Source organism: Suricata suricatta, chromosome 4, assembly GCF_006229205.1.
Source record: "Suricata suricatta isolate VVHF042 chromosome 4, meerkat_22Aug2017_6uvM2_HiC, whole genome shotgun sequence".
Taxonomy (NCBI): domain Eukaryota; kingdom Metazoa; phylum Chordata; class Mammalia; order Carnivora; family Herpestidae; genus Suricata; species Suricata suricatta.
In genome coordinates this window covers 24,591,750-24,600,889 of record NC_043703.1, presented here as the reverse complement: position 1 = coordinate 24,600,889, position 9,140 = coordinate 24,591,750, and the positions used below count along the sequence as shown (strand labels likewise).

The following is a 9,140-nucleotide window of genomic DNA, read 5'->3' as shown; positions in this document are numbered from 1 at the left end:
AGTTACTAATGATTAGAAAAAGAATTCTTTTCCTCATTTAAATATGTTATTTTCAACAGCTGTAGCTACTCATTCCTTTTTTTTTTTTTTTAATTTTCTGATCTTGAGCTACAACAAGAAAGGTATCTCTGGAAGAAGTTGAGATCTTGTGTTCTGAAACATCATTCCATGTGCACCAGTTTTCCTGGGCTTATCCCTCAGCAAATGTATAGCAAGGGCTAGACTTCTGTCAATCCTCAGCATATAAGCTTCATTCAAATCTTCTTGGTCCTCTTTGCTCTTAAAGGTAGAAGGGATTTTTTTTAAAATGTAATTTAGTTTCAACAGAGTCATAGGTTTTACAGTTTTGGGGGGTCAAATATCCCGATGAGAATTCCATATAAGATATAAAAAATTATTCTCTACAAACTGCATCTTTACATAAGCAGTTGAAATTCTGTTTACATTTTGAAGCACTGATGGAACTCTTCAGCTGGGAGATACCTATTACCTAACACGACTGTGCTTCCAACAAGTCCTCTCCAACCTGAATTCACTGAATAGTATAGCTGTTCTCTGCCCCAACATTGGCTCTGTTCCCTCTGCTGTTACTGCTTCATATTCCCCAACTCCTTAAGTAACTGAAGATATTTCCATGTTAATCTGGTTCTACTACTTAAAAATCCTCCCATTAATTCAGAGACACTTTACCTGTAATATTGTTTTTCCTAAGTCAATGAGATTTTCAGCTAAAAGTGAGTTAAATTACACTTGATATTTAACTTGCTCACTATTGTTGGTCATTTCTGTCAGATTTCCTGTTGTAACTATTGCTCCAGAAAATCTTTAGCAGATTTTTATCTGCTTTAGCTGAGTTCATTTTAAAATGATTTATATGAATTTTCTAGTATCTTCTCTATGATTATTTTCTTTATTGTATCATTTTTGCTCATACTCACTACTTATTAATGAATCTACCTAGAGTTGCTTTATTCATACATCTGGAATACCATCAATAATTGTTAGTTTTCCCTTGTCTTCTGTTTTTGGTAAATTACTATCAACATTCCCAAAGATCCCCACCAAAGTTCCACAAGTTGAATGGCCCATGACAAAGTTTCTTTTTCCTTATAATTAAATCTGCCAGGGAGTTTGCTAAATTCTTGCCTAACTCTTCTATTTCAGCCTGGTTAATCTTGGGCCAACTGATCACCTTTTAACTATGCTTCTTTGTTAGGGATTTGAGACAGATTGCTAGAGAATTGACTGACAAAACTGATTATCAGCATTGTGACAATGATTTATCTTATCCCTGGACTAGGAAAGAAAACATATGGTCAGTGACTCCATTGGTAGAGAAATGACATTCATCCTTGCTTCCTTGCTCTTCTTTTATGCTAATGTACAACTTTACAGTTTAAAAATATCTCTCATCATGTTTCCTGAACATTATTTTTAAAACGTCATAGTCCAATTGCTCTAACTGGGCAAATTTATTCCCCTCCTTGCCTGCATCATACTAAAAAAAGAAAAAAATCAACTTAGGTTATTCCAAATAGAGAAATTATCATTAAGCTGTTTTCTTTTATATTTCAGAAACTCAATAGAAAGTCTGAATAGTTATCAACATGCAGTTTAAATATAATATAGTATTTGTAGTCTTAAATAACCACAAATCATAGTACATTTTCTACTACCTTATGTTTTTGATGAAACAGCCAATTTTATTCAAATTTCCCCCAATTTATGCTCAATATGTTGTTTCTAAAATGTGTGTCACCCTTTATATAATGGTTTTATTATTTTGTCCTTATTTTTATAGTTTTTTTTTTCATCTTGTCTCTATACAGTTCTTCAGTAGAAGCCAGAGTCCTCAGTTGCCCAGTTAGGAGCCTCTGACCTACGTTTCTGATGAAGTTTCTACTCATGGCCAACATCTCTACTTTTAAATGAAAGGCTTTTTAATCACTTGCTGATATAGTGAAGCTACACTGTTTCCCATCACCACATGACCTATTTTAGAATCAGTCTTGGAAGCCAATCCTGCATTTCTAGTCACACTGACAATCCACCTTTTATGTTCAGTTTGTCTGCCAACATGTAAGTGCCGATATGCAGGTAGATTTACAAAAAGTCTCAAATATGAAGAGTCAAGGATTTTCAATGAAATACTCAAGACAAGTCACCTGGAAGTCTTGGAAGTACTGATTCACATTGTCTCAGTTTTCTTCTGAGCTCCATCAAAATCAAAGTTAACATATAAGCATTCAACAAATTTTGTAACTGGGTCTTTATATCAGTAAGACTCTGTTCAGTAACTTTAACCAGATCTTTTAGCAGCTGCTGGCATTTTCAAACATCTTTGTTTGTTATGATGGCTGTAGCCCTATAGTGTAGAATATGTGGACACATCATCTGAATTGCATTAAGATATGAGGGCTGGTAAAAGAAGAGATCAATAATGTTATCATGCCCCTTAGTTTAGTTGAAAAAAACAGAGGACAGTGGATGAGCCATGTTTGCTGCTGAGGAGACCAAAGTGGAGAACTCAGAATTATCATCTATGGTCTCTTTTAACCATGTAAGGTCTTCCATAGCCGTGTCCCAATTCTGCCTTAAGATTTCCGAGGCAAGTTTTCCTCTAAGTGAACTCAAAACATTTCTGGCTGTTGCTGGAACCAACACTCTAAAGAAGCGAAGGTATTCTGGTGCTCCAGAGTAATTCCCATATTCATATTGGAATTTTACATATTTAGAGTATATTTAGAGTATCTCTAAATATTCCTACCTAAAACCATGCCTGCCTACCAGTAGTTAAACAGCATCTGCCCATCTCTGGTTGACAACATCTGCCTCATAGTTTCTGGATCTTCAAATGTCTTCACAATTGGTTCCATTTCTGCCTGAAGCTATTTCAGTCATGCAACAACCGTGCCTCTTTTTTCTCTCAAAGCATGCGGAATATCATCAGAATAAAAGTGTTTGTACACATTGATAGTAAAGTGTATCATGTTGGTATCATTAAGAAGATCCAAATTCCCTTGTAATATATTTTTTCATTATACATCTCTTATGGAGAGAAACTCAACAGAAAGATTAGATGTCTGTCCAAAGAAGTGTGTGATGGGAGTAGTCAAGTTTACTCCACAGTTTTCCCAAGGAAAAGTGTTTCTCTTATGTTCCTGACATAGGCACAGGAAAGAATCACAAATTCAGCAAATGTTAAATAACTTATTTACTCTTCAGTAGAGGAGAGACTTTAAGGTGACCTCCATGATCTCTGTCTCCTGGTCTTATATAATCCTTCCCCTACAGAGGAGGAAGACAGGTGAATTGCTCTAAACAATAAAATATTGGAAAGATGATAAAGTGCTTACATTTATATTTACATGGTTTCAAAATATTGCTATGATTGTGGTACCCATCTGGCGAGCATCTCTCTGTCCTGCTCTTGCTGTCTTACTTGCTTCCCATCTCCTTCTCCTTGTCTCTTCCCATTACTTGTTTTGCAGCAGCAAGCTGCCATGTGTCTTATAACAACAAGAAAATAAATTCTTCAAACAACCAGAGAAAGCTCAGGAGAGATTTTTCAGCAGCAAATCCTCCAAATGCAAAAGCAGTCTGTCTAATGTTTCGATGGCAGGCTTGTGAGCCCTGAAGGAGATAACCAGTTAAGTCTTGCCTGGACTCTTGAATTACAGAAACTGTGAAATTATAAATATGTGTTTTAAATTACTACAGTCATGGTAATTTATTACACCACTGTAGAAAATGAACATACCTATAAATGCTACTTTTTTATTGTTTTTTCTATTTCACTTTAATAACATCATCATACATTCACTTATGTAGGCTTAAAACATGTCACCATATTTTTTCTTTTCCACTGTTACCGACAACACCCAGTCAATCAATAAACCCTATCTGTTGCATCTTAGTGAGATTACCATCCAGTCAAGTAATAGAATATTTCCATAACCCAGAAATTTTCCTAATGCATATTTTTATTCACTTTGATATTCATTCATATTTGTATATGCAGGTCATTTTCTGTATCCATTCACTCACTGAAAAATTTTGTGTTACAGTTTTAGACTAATCTAGATCAAGCTTTTTTGAACATTAATGTATTTGTCTTTTTTTAGCATATATTTTCATTATTTTTGGCACTATATCTAGGAATAAAATAGATGAATCATAGTCTAAGTGTATAGTTAATATTATAGAAAACTGACAAAGTATTCTCCAAAAATAATATAATATTATTATCGTTTTAAAACGATAGCAATAAATAAAAAGTTCCAGTTATAACCAATCATCATCGTAAGTTGATATTATTTAATTTTAGCTATTCTGGTGGGGTAACCTGTTTTAGTAAACACAGATTTTGTGTATCTAGTCATATATAAGTGTTCAGTAAATCTACATTGCATATCTTTCCTTCTAGTAGTCCAATACATCCATTCATAGTCTAACCACCCTTCTACACATGACCCAATATTCTATCTTGCTTATGTCTTTAATTCATTTCCTTTCCATATAATTATTTGTTTTCATCTTCTTATCGAATTTAAATGAATTATCAAACAGCAAGTTCATGTCTCCTGAGAATTCTTCCTTTGTTGAACAACTAAAAGTAAAATTAATAATTCAGTTTGCCATAATATTAAAGAAATGACTTTAGAAGTATCACTCCAAGGTCAGCAGCATAAATATAACTTGAGACAATGTTAGAAATTGAAATTACCCAGACCTTATACTACAGCTACTACATCAGAATTTCTGAGGGTGGAGCCAATCAATCTGTGTTTTGACAATTCCTCCAGATAATTCTGTTGCTTGCTAAAGTTTGAGAGCCTTATTCCATTTTTTTAAATAAAATTACTACTTGATATTTTGTATGGAAGTTTATGCATCTGTTTCACTAAATAGACTATGAGCTCACTGAAGCTAGGGACTACAAGTTATTCATTTCTCTACCTCTGGTAACACCAAGCACCAAGCTTTGAACAGCATAGAAAAATCAATGATTGCTTGCTTAATTAAATCAGATTGAAAGGTGAAACAAATTAGATTTTCTTTATCAACTGAGTACTGAATAATGATGTTTGTTTTAAAGTACATACTATTGCTTCAATTTTACTCTTAGTTAGTATCTCAAAATACATAAAATCAGGACTATCAAAAGACATGTGTTGACTTGCAATATTTAACTGGGCCATTTTATTTCATTTTATTGTTAAATGAGCAATCTTAAATACAGAAAAACTAGAAATGTTCTTTCTTTCATTTATGAAGTCTGACTCTCTTAAAAGGGGTGACATCTCTAGTAAGAGATACTAAAGGTTATTAAGAAATACTTTATATATGAAAAAGAATTTTATGTGCTTTTGTTTTGGAAACAATAGTTATTGCTTTCCTCCTTGGAATTAATTCTTATGGGGTATCGGGGTTTTGCTGTAGTTATAGTCATCCTCTCCATTGTTGCTGAATAGCTGGTTGGTTGCCTGAGGAATCTCAATTTAACTGATTATTTTACGTAGGAGGAACTATTGTTATACTTGAACTCAACTGAAGGCTCAGGTGTATACTCTTTAACAATTTTTTTCCCATTACTATTTGAAGACCATCTTTAAGGAGCATGATCTTACCGGAGTTCTAAATTATTATAGTCGTAATTCTATTGACATCTCCCACTACCAGAAAATATCATGCATAGAATAACTGAAAGTTCTTCATTTTCAGGTTTATCTGTAGACAAGTGGTAGTCAAAACAGCTTTTAAATGAATTGTTTTTTTTTTACCACACCCTATTTTAGTTCAGATCTTCTAGTGCAACATTAGTAAGCATGCAGTACCATTTAGATTTGTTTGCATACAAACTCATACAATGTAAATTTATTGATTCTATGGATTCTTCCAGATAAGGCTTATTTTTTAGAACAAAAATTAGAAAAGTGTTTAGTAACAAGCCATTTCTGTGTACTGCTGTCATGCAAAAATCTACTTTACTCCTTTTTAAAATAAATTTTATAACCTTTATTCATTTTTGAGAGGCAGAGAGAGACAGAATGCAGGCAGAGGAGGGGTTGAAAGAGAGAGAGAGAGACTCAGAATCTTAAGCAGGCTCCAGGCTCTGAGCTGTCAGCACAGAGTCCGACATGGGACTTAAACCCACAAACTATGAGATCCTGACCTGAGCCAAGTCAGACACTTAACAAACTGAGCCACCCACATGCCTCCTAATCTAACTTACTCCTAAGGAATTATTTATCTTCGGTAATATCATATGTGACCCATTTATTTCAAGTTCTTACTTTGGGCAGAAAAAAAGAAATATCCAAGTGTGAATGTTGCATCTCTCCCTTAGGGAAGGCCATTACAAGCTCTTCAGGCAACAGAGGGTTACAAACTCAGACTGGGGTGGAAGAGCTCCTTCTACCAGCAAAGGAGACTCCGCAGAATTTAGAGGGTCGATGTCCCCACCTTCATCAGGATCTGCCAAGGCCCTTATTCCAGCTTTCAGGATCTCATTCCTTCCTAATCATTGTCCTCGATTTAACAGATGATACCGTGCATGGTTGGAGATTCAAATCAGATTGTAATTCAGTCACTTCTATGATGAGACTTCAGATTTGGTTTTCCGAAACCTCAGCTCAGAGGCTCCAAGGGATAAAGGTTTCCTTCAGATATAAAAATTTTCAGGTCATATTTGCTGAGCTTGAACTGAATTTAAAGCCCTGAGTTCATTCTTTTCTTTTTAACTTATTCCAGCCCATTATCAGCCAATCTCATTATACTAGTTAGTTTGATAAACTTGTTCTAAGGTATCAAATACATGGTCAGCCAGAATGTTACTTTCACTTAAGAGTATTCAGTGATGATACAAAAGAAAACACACACACACACACACACACACACACACAAACTTACACATTCTCTTTTAAATGCATGATGCTGAGTTGATTAAATATCAACATTGGAAACAAAAAAGAAAAGAAAGAAGAAAAATTGAAATGGAAGGTTGATCACTACCTTAAATCATATGCATATACAAATGTCAGTAACACTATCAACTTGGATGTGAAAAGCAAAAACAATAAAGCTTCTACATTATAGCATGGCTGAATATCTCTATGACTTTGAGGGATGCAAAGATTTCTTGAATATGACACAAAAGGCCTACCCATAAAAGGAAAGATCAATAAATCAGATTATATTAAATTTAAGAACTTCTGTTCACTTAAAGATGTTAAAATAGTGGCAAGAGAAACAACAGAATGGGAGAATCTATTTTTCAGTCAATTAGAATCCAGAATATATGGAGAAATACAAAACAACAAGAAAAAGAAGGACAAAAGAAATATCTAAAAGACTAACAAATCTGTGAAATGTTTTTTAAACCTGTTAGTCACAGGGCCATTGGAAATTAAAACCACAATGTGAGAGTTCTGCATACCAACCAGAATGATTAAAATTGAGCAAAACATTTAAAACCTAAAACAAAACTGACAGTACCAAGTGTTGTCAACAATGTGAAGCAAATAGAATTTTCATATACTGCTCCCAAGAATATAAATTAGTATACTCTTCGTAAAAAGTCTTTCATAAATTATACTAAACATGCACGTACTTATTTTATGAGCAAGCAATTCCACTCTGAGAATACATCTAACAAAAAAGTCACTGCATTCTAAAAGACATACACATGAATGTTCTTGAAACATTATTCAGAATACTCACCCCAAATAACTCCCATGTATATTTGTAGAATGGATAAACAAATTGGGATATATTTATGTAAAGAAATGTTGGGATGAAATGAAAATCTATCATGTCTATACACAACAACATGGATATGCCCTACAAGCATATTGTTAACCCAAAAAGCCCCATGTAAAAAAAGTATAATTGTATAATTCCTTTTGTATTTGATTCAAACAGGCATTAGAAGCATGATAGTGATTACTTTTGGACAAGAGGGAAATAGTAGTAATGAGGAAGGGCATGAAAGGAGGTGTTTGAGATACTGTCATAGGCTTAGCCTAGGAAGTATTTACATAGATGTGTCTATTTTTCCTCATTTAAAAGCTATATACACATACACTTTTCATCTTTTTCTGGATGTGTGTTGTACTTCAATATAAAAAATCAAATGAAAATACTCATGTTAACTACAGAAAAGAAATAGGCCTTTAACACTTCATATTTTAATGTTATAAAATTTTTAATGTTTATTTAATGGGGGGGGGAGGGGCAGACAGAGAGGGAGACAGCAGAATCCGGACAGCTCCGGGCTCTGAGCTGTCTGCACAGAGCCCAGCCTGGGGCTCAAACCCGGGAATTAGGAGATCGTGACCTACGCCAAAGTTGGACACGAAACTGACTGAGCCATCTAGGCTTGAACACTTTAAAAGATCGTTCAGTGAAGACAGTCAGGTTTTTAAATGTGCATGTATTTATCCAAAACCAAAAAAAAAAAAAAAGTTGAAAATGCTTCATTAAAATTTTATTTTTAAAAAAGAATATGCAGTGATGATATTTTGCCTATCTCTATGCTACATCACACCATAGACTTTCATTGCCTGCTTTACCACTGAAACTAGGGCGATGAACATCTTTAAATCTAATCAGGATTGAGAACCAATTCCCAAATCTTTGGACACAATTCAGAAAACTCATCCTTAAGATTGTGTTCTCCAGAACCACCTTTAGTATCAAAAAATATATATATCATGCAGGGTTCTCCAAAGATCTAGAACCGGTAGGATGTGTGTGTCCATACATCTGATATAGATAGACTTAATTATATATAACTTTTATATTCTATGCATTTAATGTATATTTTAATATATATGGTGTACATTTTTGAGAAATATCTTCACGGATACCCACACAAGCTGGTGGACAAGCCAGAAGGTGGAGTAGGCGCCGCGCCAGCTGGAGCCCCCATGCAAGCTACGCAAATTACATAAGCTACGCAAGCTACGCTAATTACGCAAGCTACGCTAATTACGCAAGCTACGCAAGCTACGTTAATTACGCAAGCTACGCAAACTATGCTGCCTGTGGAGGCCGCTGGTAGGTGCTCCGCGTGCTGGCGCGTGCGCAATAGTGAACCGCATGAACCATGCCTGCAGCCGCAGTGGAGATGTCAAGGT

At 34.7% G+C, this 9,140-nt stretch overlaps 1 pseudogene; it reads right to left on the bottom strand.

Annotated features, from left to right (window-relative positions):
- Positions 1-1,833: 1,833 nt before the first annotated feature.
- LOC115290537 lies at positions 1,834-3,505 on the bottom strand (annotated as a pseudogene).
- Between the last annotated feature and the right edge of the window lie 5,635 nt (positions 3,506-9,140).